General features: G+C 45.7%; 1 pseudogene; it reads left to right on the top strand.

Annotated features, from left to right (window-relative positions):
- Window positions 1–215: 215 nt before the first annotated feature.
- Window positions 216–777, top strand: LOC110553275 (peptidyl-prolyl cis-trans isomerase A-like; annotated as a pseudogene).
- The last annotated feature ends 12701 nt before the right edge of the window (window positions 778–13478 follow it).

The following is a 13478-nucleotide window of genomic DNA, read 5'->3' as shown; positions in this document are numbered from 1 at the left end:
TACGTTAAAAGAATTACTGGACTAGAAAGTTAACTGTGACAGCATGATTAAGAATAAAGAACAATCAACAAGCACTAATGAAAAGAATGTGTTCAAACTCAAGCTGCCTGTGTTCCAATTTTCACTACGTCCACTAGCAGCTTTGCGGTGTTAAGAGCTGACAAGCAGGCTTTGCAGACGCCGCTGTCTGTCCTCTGCCGCCTTTTGCTGCAGCCATGGTCCATCTCACTGTGTTCTTCCACATCGAGGCCAATGACAGCCCCTGGGCCATGTTTCCTTCGAGCTGTTTGCAGACAAAGTTCCAAAGACAGCAGAAAACGTTCTTGCTCTGAGTACTAGAGAGAAAGGATTTGCACATAAGGGTTCCTTTCACAGAATTAGGCCAGGATCCATGTGCCAGGGTGGTGACTTCACACACCAGAGGGGCACTGGTGGCAGGTCCATCTGCGGGGAGAAATTTGAGGATGAGAACTTCATCCTGAAGCATACAGGTTCTGGCATCTTGTCCATAGCAAAGGCTGGACCAAGCACAAACAGTTCCCAGTTTTTTATCTGCACTGCCAAGACTGAGGGGCTGGATGGCAGCATCAGGTAAAAAAAGGCATGAACATCGTGGAATCCAGGGAGCATTTTGGGCCCAGGAATGGCAAGACCAGCAAGAAGATCACAATTTCTGACTGTCTAATTCTTTTGGCTTGCGGGCATCTTACCCACCGGAGCCTTCCTTCTGTAGCTCAGGAGAGCACCCCCATTCCATTTGCTCGGGGTACCCTGTGATCTCTGCTCTCACTGAATTCTTTGGGTTCCATAATTTCCTCATTCCCCTCCAAGTCTAGTTGGATTGCAGAGTTAAGTTTATGATTATGAATAAAAAGTAAATAAGGAAAAAAAAAAGCTGACAAGTAGAAACAACTCAGATGTCTAGGAAGCCAGGAGAAGCAGATCACAGTGGTCTCTGGCACACAGAATACAGGAAATGGTAGGAATTTCCCAAAAGGGTGAAAAACCTGATCTTAAACCACTGATCTAACCTTTATGAGTCCTGCTGAGTCCCAGGAAAAAAATTTCAACCTGTATCATTTGCACCTTTGACACTTCCACAAGGTCTTAAAGAGATGATTCAGTCCTGACAACATGGATGTCAGGGTATCAGACTTGCTTTTCTCCAGGATTGTATCTGGGCAGTTCATGTGATTAAGACTCATGTGATCTGTTTACAGAGATATTTATCTGCTCTGGTCCTTGACTGGTGGAGACATTTGATGAATGCCTAGTTCCATCTTGCTTTCAGGCCATAATGTTGGCTCCTAGGCCTGGAGTCTGTGGCCCCTCCCATGGGCCTCCAGCTGAATGTTTCTTCAGTCTGCATGGTTTCTGTAGCAAACCCAGACCATTCCTGGTCAGCAGACATTTATATCACATCTTTACTTCCCCTCCCTTGGTATGTGGGAGTTTCTGGACTCCTACCTGCTGTGTACATGAGTCGCGTCCCAGGCCTACGTGGATGAGTTATTGATTAAGAGGATGAGAAGGCCCAGTTGTGCTGGTAGATATCTGGAATCTCCTTCCCCAGGGAGGATCTTGTGTTGAGACCAGCCTACATGCACAGTAAGACTTGTCTCAAGAGGATGAAGAGGAAGGACCCCCAGATCTATGGAAGCTCACAGCCTCCAGGGTGATGTTAAGAACCCCAGAACTGGCATGAAAAAGAGAAAAAAACTAGTGGTGCTACTATCCTTCCTGCCCCTGCTCCATCTGTGCCAGCAATACGGGTGACAATATTCTCTAATTGCAGCCTTCGGCATGGAATCCTGCCTGCCTGGGCCTGATTTGACAAGCACAAGTCCAATCCCAGTGGTTCTACGCGCAAGAGAAGCTGGGACCTGAGCTTTTGTGCTCTAACACTGGATAGACTCACTGGATAGTGAGTCTGAAACTAGAAATTCGTAACATCCAGCAAGACCTTTACAAACACGCTGTGCCAAGGCTGGGAAGATGGCTCGTTGTGTAAGAGCGCTTGACATAAGAGCGCTTGTTCTTTGAGTGTGAGGACCTGAGTGTGAATCCCCAGCTGTCACATAAAAATAGAAGGACATGCCATGCAGGCTGTAACCCCAGCATGGGAAGGAGCAGAGACAGGCAAATCAAATTCTGGGAGCTCGCTGGCTAACTAGCCTCGCCTAAATGGTGAGCATCAAGTTCAGTGAGGAAGATCCTATCTCAAGGCAATAAGACAAAAAGTGATTGCTCAGGATACAGAATGCCATCATCTGGCCTCAGTGGACACATGTGCACGACGGGCACAAATGCATGCATGCATACACATACCACATGCATTTACTATACACACACACACACACATACACACACAATTTTTTTACAAAAACGCTAGGCAGCTCAACAACATGCCACTTCATGGAGTCTTTCATTTTATTACAAAACATTTCAAAAGGCACAGATAGAAGAACTTAATAATGAATATCATATGCCTACCACCTAGGGTCCCGTTAACATCTTCCTGTACTTGCTTCATCATCTGCCCATCGAGCTATCCAACCACCTTACATTTTTTTGCATTTCAAGATTAAATGCAGACATTACTCTAGGCTGTTAAATTCACATTAAATGAAATATGCAGTCTTTTTTACACTTATGCATTTGTGTACGCGGAGAGCGGGGTGTACAGGCCCGCCATCATGCCTGTGTGGTGATCAGAGGGCAGTTTGCAGGAACTGGTCCTCTCCTTCAACAATTAAGGACACTTTGCAGGAACTGGTTCTCTCCTTCCACCTTGATTTTGATACCCAGTCAGGCTCAGATGTCTGCACCTTTACCTGCCACCCCCAACTATACAAATCCTAAGTGTGTGTTTGTTAAATAAATTATTTCAGCATTTTCCCCAACAACCTCTATCCCCACACCATCTCCAAGGAAGGCACTCACCACTCATTTTTCCCACTCAACAAAAAGCCCTCTTAGTTTCGGCTTTTTGCTGAAACTATGCAGCTACTGCTGTTTTTCCCACCTTTGGGAATTTGGCTCAGAGGAGTGAAATCAGACAAAGAACTTACCTGTTTCTGCTCTTGGCCTCCTTTTCCCTTTCTACCATAATCAGAGATGGGCTTCTCATCTAGAGATGGTGGAAAGAGCATTCATTAAATGGTGTGTCCAAAGACCTCCGGCTGTAGCTATAGTTACTTCACTGTCAAGTCTACTAGGCATACTTCTGGTTGTTGATGAAAGTTTAGAGTTTACTAGCTCTTCTCTTGGCAGAGCCTACTTTTAAAGACAACATTACCTTAGGAAAGACTATATCAAACAAAAACATGAAGCCAAAACACCTAACCAAACAGTCCATTCTGGGTGACAGTCCATTATAATTGGTCTTCTCTTCCCTATCTCTGAGTTACTGCCATGGATAACCTTGTTAATAGGAGATTCAGTTAAAACTACTTCAAAAATTCATGAATCAAGATAAACTAAGGAAAATATTTGGAATCAGATGGCCTGTAAACACTAATAGAAAAGACGACACAGGCATTGTACATTCCAACAATTGACCCTTTTGGGGGCATAAGAAAGTCTTTGTTCAATGGATATGGGGAAGAATGAATAAATGGAAAAGTGGAATAAATGGGAAGTGGATGAATGATGAAAGATCATAAAGAGTCTCCTAAGCATCCAAATCAAAAACTTGGGGGGGGGGTAGAAACTTGAGGTTCACAATGATGTTTGATAGATGGAAAGATGGACACTCAGCATGGGATGGAGCAAAGCCATCTCTCTACTCTTAACTTCTTCATAACTACCAGGTCTGCTGAGGAGGCTGCAAGGGGGCTTTGGCTTCCTGGTGGATGATCACTTCCCTCTTCAGGGTCTGAACTCTGGCTGTCTCAATCACCCAACAGGGTCATCGCTCTCAAGACAAGGCATTGAAGAAATGAGTTAAGGCTTCGTGGTCTTTTATTAGTTTTCCAATGATGTCATCTAGAGCTGTGGATGAACAGTATCATCTTCATTTTACAGATGGATTAGCAAAGATCTAGAGAAGGATGGCAGGCGACCAGACCAGTCCGGATGTGCCTGACTCATGGTCTTGTGAGAATGAGTCCCCAAGATGAACTAGGTGACTCCTGGCTGGAGTACGCAGCAGCTGGCTGCTCAGAGTTTGTAGTCTGCTTATGCAGCGATAGGCTTATGGCTGCTAGAGCCTCCGAGCTTGGAAATGGTGTGCCCGGCACCATGAGAGTCTGAGGTGCTCCTTCAGGACATAATGCCATGGATTCTTCTGGCCTCATTTTTAGCCTCAGCTCCCCATCCCTTGTGATTTGGATCAGTGTGACTGGAGTCCCACAAGGAAACCAGGCTCTTGCCAGCAGCTCTGGAAATGTATTAAGAGGCTAGAGAGCTGGCTCAGCAGTTTCTTTGCTTTGCTTTGTTTTTTTATTGTATTAGGGAGGGTGTTTGGCTTTTTTTTTTTTTAACACATCTCTTTAAATGGAAGGCTAGTTTCCCATAAAAGAAGTCTCCATTCAGTTTTTTTTTTTTTTTTAACACTGCATAACATGTAGCAACAAGAAAACTTTGCTCATGGGAGAATTTTTTAAAGGCAAGAAAACAAACACTTTACTCATTACAGAATTGCATAAACAGTCTTGAGAACTTGGATCTTTCTCTGAGGACTACTGTAAAAGGAACTTTTATTCGCCTGTTTAGTTGTTGTATCAGAAGCTTACTGCCTACATCGGCTGACCTAGACTTAGTTCTGGAAGCTTCCAGTCTCCATATAATCTAACCTAGTCCTAGAATGTCTTCAGCCTCTTGAGACTTACTGCTGAATAAGCTCACACTTTCTTTTTCTTACTGAGCTCTGGGCTGGCTAGTTCAACTCAGCTGTTCGAACTCAAACTCCTTTCCCATCTGGTTTATTCAATCTGGATTTCAGCCCTGGAATTTCTCTACTTGGGCTCAAACTAACCCCAACAATCTTTTCTAATCGTCTGGCTCCTTCTCATTCTCTGGCTCTTTCGGTCTTCACCTGAGTTCTCTCTCTCTGCAACCTGTCTCTCTATTACTGCCTCCTCTCCTCTCTGTGTTGCCCTTTAAGTAGCTTCCCTTTTCTTTCCTCATGAGAAGAGGGAATATCCTATTCTGTCAAGGTATATCCTATTCTGTCAAGTTTTTTTCTGATTCATCACCTTTTCTGCCACTCAATTAGACATCACTTTCAAGCATGGGTGCTTCCTTCTACAAACTAACTTTTCCTTCATTGTTTGGGATTAAAGGCATGTACCACCACACCTAAGCTTTTCTTTACCTGCAACTTGCTCTATACCAGGCTGGCCTTGAACGTAGATCTGCTTGCCTCTGTCTCCTGAATTAAAGGTGTGTTCATATTCCAGCCAAATCACACAGGCCTTGAAGGTCTTTGGATGTGACCTCTTTCCAGAGCAGCCATGCTCTGAATTAAAATCCCTCTAGAGACTACAGCTTTCTAAAATGTAATATGCATATTAATCACCCTATGAATTGCTCAAATGAAGATTTTGGCTTGGGCAGCTTTCTGTACCATAACAAATACATAAGATATTCGACTCTTTAAAAAAATAGTTTTTTTTTATTCATATTTTAGGCTGTTTTTGTAGTGGAAAGTTTGGTGTATTTAAAAACTCAGTTATGTTTTTTTTATTTTTATTTTTTATTTTTTTTTATCAGTTACATTTTATTAACTCTGTATCCCAGCCGTGTCCCAATCCCTCATTCCCTCCCAGTCCCTCAAAAACTCAGTTATGTTATGTAAACATGTTTTTCTTTTAATTCCAGATGTGGGATATGCTGCTGACTCAGGTTGTCCACAGCAGCAAACTATTTGCCTCCTGTGGACTCTGAGAGGGGCTCTTCGCTAGCTGCAGATACTTTAACTCTGAGGACTCTGGAGAGGAAATTAATACCAGAGAGTGTTGGGCAGGGACTCTGAGATAGAAAGCTGCTGGTGCTCCCCGCTGCTGCTACTGGTTGCTGCTGATGCAGTTTGACGAGAAGAAGTTGGAGATATCCTGAAATGAAGATTGGATTTGCCCCAAGGAACCCGATGACCCTAGCCAGCAGGAGGTAGCTAAAGAGAACTCTGCCCCTTCTTTCCGCTAACCTTCTTTCTTTCCTACCTGGTGTGGGGGTGTTAGAAGGAATTGGGTGGAGAAGGGAGGAAGAGGCATAAGAAACCCAAATAAAAGAGTTTTAAAAATAACCAACATGTTTCAGTCTATGATCAATTGCTTCCATTGCTATGGGCCTGCTACAAGACATCACAACATGGCAGAAGCTCATGGCTAAAGACCACTCACTTCGTGACTAAGACTGCAAGGAAAAGGAGAGGAAAGAGGAGGGGCTGGGTCCCACTACCCTCTTCAAGGATCATAGTGATCTGAAGGCCATCCACTGGGCCCCTCCTCCCAACCACTTCCCAAGAGAGAGGAAGAGCTGGATACTAAGCCTTTTTCCAGGGCAAGATCCAAGCTACAGCAAGGGGTCTAAGACATGGCCTACATTTCTACTCAGCTGCCTAGAGATACAAAGACAGCTGGCTCAAGGACCACACACTAATTGAGTTTCCACCTCTCACCCTGACACAAGGCTGGAGAGATATCATGGACTCTGGAAATACTATAGGGCCCAGTCCGTGATAATCAAAACAACAGTAACTTAGAAGAAACTCAAGAAAGTTATTGGATTCTCTAAGGTGGGTGCTTTGGTCAAGCATCTGAAGAGCCCATCACTGATCCAAAGAGACACAGGCTTCCTGGAGAAGCTCATCTTTCATTTCCCATTGTCCATTAAGAAGTCCTTGTTTCTCTCTACTCTCCCCAACAAGACAAAGAATTTTCGTGTCATCTGCTCTCTGTGGAATGCAGAGTTCAGTGTCGAGAGCAAACAGGAAGATTACAGAATACAAAGTTCTCATACCAGCCTCTGTGAATGGATTCAAGTGAAACAACCCATTGAAATGTGAGATGCATGGATAGACAGACAGGTGAGGGGAGCTTCAAATAGCGGAGAGCCCTGGAAGTTCCTGCAGCCAGCACAGGCTTCCAAGAGAGAGGCTCAGTGGTACTAGAGTTTTTGCACAAAAACAAGGACAAACATGGGGTAGAAGGACCAGCCTGAGACCCCCTGATAAGAGAACAGAACAAATATGCAAAAAGTTTCTTTGCTGGTTTCTCTTCTTCTGACTTTAAAGATAGAAGAAATTCACCTAGAAGAGCCACTGAGGAATTGAGGAGAAGAAAGTAAGGACAACAGGGCTGAGGCTCCCTGGGCTCTGAGGTGTGACACCAGGCTGGGTACCTGGCCTCAGTCCCCAGCACCGCAAAACCCGAAACCCAAGAGCCCAGAAACGATGCCTGCAGCTGCTGTTTCTACACCAGGGACCCCTCTAAATGTTTGACATTACAGAAATGTAATTCTCAGGACAACCCTGTGTGATGGGTGTTTTTATCCTCCATCTTTCACATAAGGAAACTGAGGCACTGAGAGGTTATTTACCAGCAGGATGGTGGAGTTGAAATTTGAGTCTGGTAGTCCAACTCCAGAGGGGGAAAAAAAAATCCCGAGCAAATCACAAGACACAACTATCTGAATACGTGATCTGTTCCTATTCTCTGCCAGGTGCTAGCTAAACTCTGATCCCTACCACTGCCTCAGACTCAACTGCCAGTATATAGTGTTTTATTCTTATTTTTTTTTCCTTTTTCTTTTTAAAGATTTTGTCTCACACCGTGGCCCCCAGGCTGGCTTTGGACCCAGAAATCCTCTTGTTTCCTCATGTGTTCTGAGATCACAGACCTAAGTCACCAAGTCTGGCCCCTCCACGGCACGTAAGATTAAACATTACTTTTGGAAATAGCTCATTCCGAATCTTCCTACCACAGTGCTGTTGGGAGTATGTGGCAGGTGCTGCTGGCCCTGTGGGAGGCAGACTATTCACAGAGAGAAAGGAAAAGACTTAGCAAACCTTAGAACTGCGTTGTGGAAGATACCGGAGGCCAAGGTCAAGGGTTTGCGGTGGACTCTGTAGGCGATGGCGTGCCACGGAGCATCCAGCACAGGAGTGCTAAACGAGAGATGGCGCTTCGCAAGCAAGTGTACAAAGAAAGGGAAAGAACGCCAAGCACACAGAGATGCTGTTTGTCTTTAAATAATCTTTGAAAAGACATTACATACACACACAGTGAAATATTTCAAGAGAGTTCCAAAATGGCTTCTGCATACTCCTGGCCTTCATTTTCCTCCTTTACTTAGCACCTTATTTTCCATTTTTAATTTCACAATGTATCTAGGATACTATTTTATATCAGCATTTATCCGCCAGCCTCCCTTTATTGAATGGCTGCATTGTGCTTTCTTGCATGAACACAGTGATGGGATACAAAAGAGACGGACACACAAACACACACACATACACAGAGTGAGAAAGAGAGAGAGATCCTTTCTTAAAAATACACAAAAACCCATGGAAAAACAGTGCATGTCTTCAAAATGACGGAAAACTGAAAACAACCTAAATTCCCATAATTGGGGAGGGGCTGGCTAAGTCACATAAACGCTCCTGGCTGGGTGCCCACATTGAAGATGCTTGCCTCCAGTCCGTGCTTTCACAATGAAGAGCTCAGTATGTGATTAACTAAAAAAGCCATCTTACAGATAGCTTCTCTGTGCAATTAGGTTTCTATAAATTCATTTATATGTTTGTGGTGACACGTATGCATGTTTCTCCTGTCTCCACATTGCTTGAGGTTTCTATACGAGTGTTTCTTCATAGTAACAAGAACAATCAAATTGCTTTAAAAATACCTGATTGCTCCACAGGCACAGGTTTGGCTGGGGCATGTCCCAGCTGTGTGCCGTTTGCACTGGGTGTTTGCACTGGGGTACCCTGAGCCAATCCTAAGCTTTGGCTACTGTTTCTCATCTCTTTTGCCCGACTGTTTGGAATCAGAAAAGGTCAGGACTACAAAGCATAGCTTGGACAGTTATTCGACAGGTGAGAGTACCAAGATCCAGAAAAGGTAAGCAATTTACTGAAGAGTGCACAGCCGTTTATCCCCCAAAATAACAGACAATCATTCAACCGAACTGCTCCCCTAAATCTGAATGCAACAAGTTAGTCATCTTAAACGCCTGGTCTCCTGGGAGACCTTGTCCAGGCAGACCTGGGATGAAACATAAAAGGGCCCCGAGTCAGACTGTCATTAGTGGGGAGGAGCCTGACCCTGCCAGGCTGAAAGCTGCTTCATTAGAGCTCCCACTCTTCATCGGAAGCAGGCTGCAGGGCATGAGCAGAGCAGCTTCCCGGCTACTGCCAGGTTAATTATAAGGCAACGTAGGCCTGGAAATGGCCCATTAAATGTGTTTGCATTGCATCAGGCAGAACCCAACCTCTTTGCCACTTTCTAGAAAAATAAATAATAGTCAACCACTTTTGGCATTTTATATGCTTTCCTGAATGTTTGGGTGATCCTGGCAGACCTTACCCTCCTTGAGCATCTCTCACAGATACCACCCCCCTGACTTGGCTCAGCCCACGCCAGAACTCTGAGTCAAGTCATCCATCAAAGCACTGCCCCTACAAAGAGAAACTTCCCAACCGGCCTTTATAAAACTAAGATTCCTTTATTTAATTGCACATAAAATTCTAGAGGGCTAGTATGGCAGAGTTCTGGGACTCAAGTCGTTGAGCTAGAATGGCCCTAAAAACTAACACTATGGTTTATAGCTAATGATCCCCTAGGGCTCTGAGAGGGGAAGGAGCTTCCCCAAAGCCGCAGACAGGCAACTCCGGAGCAGGTTCAGAGAAATAGCAGATCAGCCTTGGCTTTCAATCAAAGAATAAGCTTTTCCCTTCTTATTTACATGCTCCCAAAAATCTAGGTCACTTTCCCCCTCCTCCCAGCAGGTAAGCTGTGTTAGGGAAAACTTGCAAGACGCCCAAAGCCAAACAAGACTCTTCCCAGGTAGGTAGACCAGATGTTCATCACACTTGTCTTCTCCCCTCAAAGCTCAGACTTCCCATATAGGCAGGAAATAAACACACTATATACAGGAATGCCCCAACTCCCGGATTCCCAGTGGTGGGAGAGCACACGGTATCCGCTCTGGGAGGAACAGTTGAGTCTTGCCTGAACATCTACCTCCGTCCACTGGTTATCTTAATCACCCCTGTAGGAGCTCTAATAATAAGGAAAGAGTATATTTACACTCTCTAAGTATATTTACCCTTTGCTAAGGCTCAACAGTGGAGAGGAGCTGAGCTTTAGACCACGCTGTGTGTGTTCAAAGCTGCCCCTCTAGAGCTCAGGGCTCCTCTGCAGAGGGGAGGTCCGGGCTGGGTGACTGCAGGTGTTTCTGAGGGTGTGGAGTGCCAGGTGCATCCCTGTCAGGTCACAGACCAGTGCCTGTGTGGACCCAGAGGGCAGCTGTGATCCCGGGACCCTTCTCATCTTGCCTAGAGAAGAGACAACCTGAACTGGGTGGCATGACTCCTGGACTCTGGTCTGGACACTGCAACTTTACTATCATGTGCCTTCCAGTGTCCCTGAGCTCCCAGGTACTTCTGAGGGCTGAGCGATAAGAAAGGCTGGCCATAGTAACCATTAGCTCCCCCCCCCCATCCTTGTGGTCCGCTTCTCATTAGTCTGTGACCTTCCCAGGCCTGTTCCTCCTGTAGTGCAGCCCTCGACTCCATGTTTCAAAGGCATCTTGGCTGGAGCCACTCCCACGCTGAACACCTTCTAGGTGCAAACCAAAGCAATTACTGGGTGATTATGTGTCTCATGGATGTCATTGCTGGCGTGAGGAGGCCACGCCTCTTCTTCTGAGCTCCGACCTCGCTGCCTAGGAGTGCCCTGTGATGCTCTTCATTAATGTGGATCTGCCTGGAGATTCTGCACACAATCCTGACAGTCTACACACCGCTCCACAGGGACAGGGTGTCCATCTGGCTGTTGCATGGCAGGTGAGTGGGCAGTGGCTGGGGACCTCAGGCAATGGGTGTCCCTGAGAGGCATGCGGGATGGGAGGGGTGCTGTTGGCATGAAAGTTTGATCATTGCTTGTTAGGAGTTTAGATTTGGTTGGTCTACAAGCTACTCTATCATGGTCACTAAGAAATGGAAAAGCTGGCCCCCAAACACCCTGTGAATCATGGCCAAGGCTCAGCGAGGGTCAGATGAACTGAAGGAGGCAGGAACTGAAATGAGATGGAAGGACTCACATCTATACACACACACACACACACACACACACACATGTCAGATTCAGAGACATTCCTGGACATAGCTGTGGACCATGGGTCAGATGAGACATGAAAAGAAGTCTCATAAGGAACCTCGTGAGCCATGCCCTCTCCTAATTTGAACCCATGCGCTTGAAGGCAAGAGCAATTCTCCCTGAGGTGAAAAGAGTCAGATGACCTTCAGTGGAGAGATCTGCCTTGGTGCCTCCTCTGAACCGGGGGAGCTAGAACACAAACGACCTCACAGGCTGCTGGCAGGGGACCTAGGGTACTGCACTCTGCCACATAGTAAATAGCTCATGCTGGCCTAAAAGAAGAGTAGACTCAGGAAATGTAACTCCGCAGCACAGCTCTCACATGGGAAGTAGGAACAGCAAACCCAGTTGGGTGCTGGGGCCCAGCGAGGAACCCAGCAGAACCAGGAACCCACAGCCAGAGTTCGCAAAGGGATGGTCCCAGTTTTACACCTTCTATTTTCCACTGCTCAACTTCAATGGGAAAATGCATGAATCGACTCTAGTTTTTCACTTTCGAATGCAGGTGACTGTTCCTTGTCACGTTTTAACTTCTTCCTGTTTCTCCATGGATGTTGATAACGCTAGTAGACAGCCATGCCTGCCTGGCTCCTAGGTGGGTGCTGTCCTCTGAGCTGAGGTTGCTTCTCCACCGGCTCTGGCCTTGTTTCCCTCTGGGTTAGATTTGTGTGTGTGTGTGTAACCTGCATACTCCTCCCCTAAACATTGATTTAGTAAGGCCAAACTTTACTGCTGAGAATGGACAAAGTCAACTCATTTGATGGGTAAACATTTGTCACCATATTTGTAAAAATATGGGGGTCAGGGGCTAGGGAGATGCCCCAGTGAGTAAAGGCTTTCTGTGCAAGCATCAGATCCTGAGTTCAAATCCCCAGAAGGCATGTGAAGCCAGGCTCAGTGGCACACTTTGGCAATCCCAGCATTTTACAAGGCGAGAGAGATGAGAATAGGGGAGTCCCCAGAACCTCACAGGTCGGCCAGCTTGGCATGCACAGTGGCAGACAACAGAGACCCTGTCCCCAACAATGCTGAAGTTGAGGACTGACATCTGAGGATGTCCTTTTACCTCCAACACGTGTGCCTAATTCACTCACACAAATGCAAACATACATGCACACAGATGTACGCAAATAAAATGAAATGTTGGAGTCAGAGCTAATGGGCCCAGCATATAACTTGAATCTTTTATTGAATTTAATTCCCCAGGCTGTCTGGGTCCTTCTGCCTTCTTTGGAGTGTTCCCTCTTCAGAGCACAAATAAATAAGATACCAGAGCCTGATAGCAAATATCTCCATTATCTCTCTTCTGTCCTATGAAGGCAGACAGACACCTATGCGCGCTTTCATACACAGCCTGGATGTGGTTCCAGAATTCTCTTCAGCATGGGTCTTCAGTATTTGTTGATGATTACTGATCAACTACCAGTTGATCTGTATTAGCAAATGCAACGAGACCCTTTAGCCATCAATATATTACAATAAACTTTCAGATCAGAAATTCTAAAAGCTAGTGAAAAACTTCATGTGGGACTGGCTCTTAGTAACCAGCCACTGGTTAAAGTTGACGGGCCACTATTTACTTCCTGGCTTCCAGCAGAACCAGGAAGAAAAGGGAGATTAAGCTGTAGCTCCAGGAAGGCCTGAGGCAACTCCCCAATTAATCATTTAGCTATGGAGCTCAGGTGCTCATGAAGTATACTAAGGGCAGAGTCATAATGGGGCCCATTAAAAAACAATTATACTGCAGCCCAACTCTGGAAGATGTCACCGGCTTCAGCAGGGTTTCTGGGCTCAGTCTTACTAGGTGCCATGCCAGGATGGAACAGAGAATTGTCACTTAGCTCTGTGGTGTCATTGTGGTGTGGAAGAAGGACAGTGTGGAAATTGGGGAGGTGTGGAGATGGTGGCAGAGAGCGAGGGATTGAGATACAGCTTTCTATACATAGACCTTCTTGTTTTGCTTATCCTTGAGGGCAGCTGGTAAATACACAAGCTAGAAGAGGAGGGAATGGCGGGGACAGGACTGGGAACCAGGGCCAAACTGAGAGTAACCTGAAGTGCAGTGGGCTGTTTCTAGAACTGTTGTCCCTGGAGCTGAAGAAATGACATGTCGACATTCATATAATAGAAGAGATCCCTTGACCACTTTGAGGC

This window comes from Meriones unguiculatus, chromosome 18 (genome assembly GCF_030254825.1).
Source record: "Meriones unguiculatus strain TT.TT164.6M chromosome 18, Bangor_MerUng_6.1, whole genome shotgun sequence".
NCBI lineage: Eukaryota > Metazoa > Chordata > Mammalia > Rodentia > Muridae > Meriones > Meriones unguiculatus.
The sequence above is the reverse complement of the archived record's forward strand: the minus strand, read 5'-3'. Positions and strand labels throughout refer to the sequence as shown.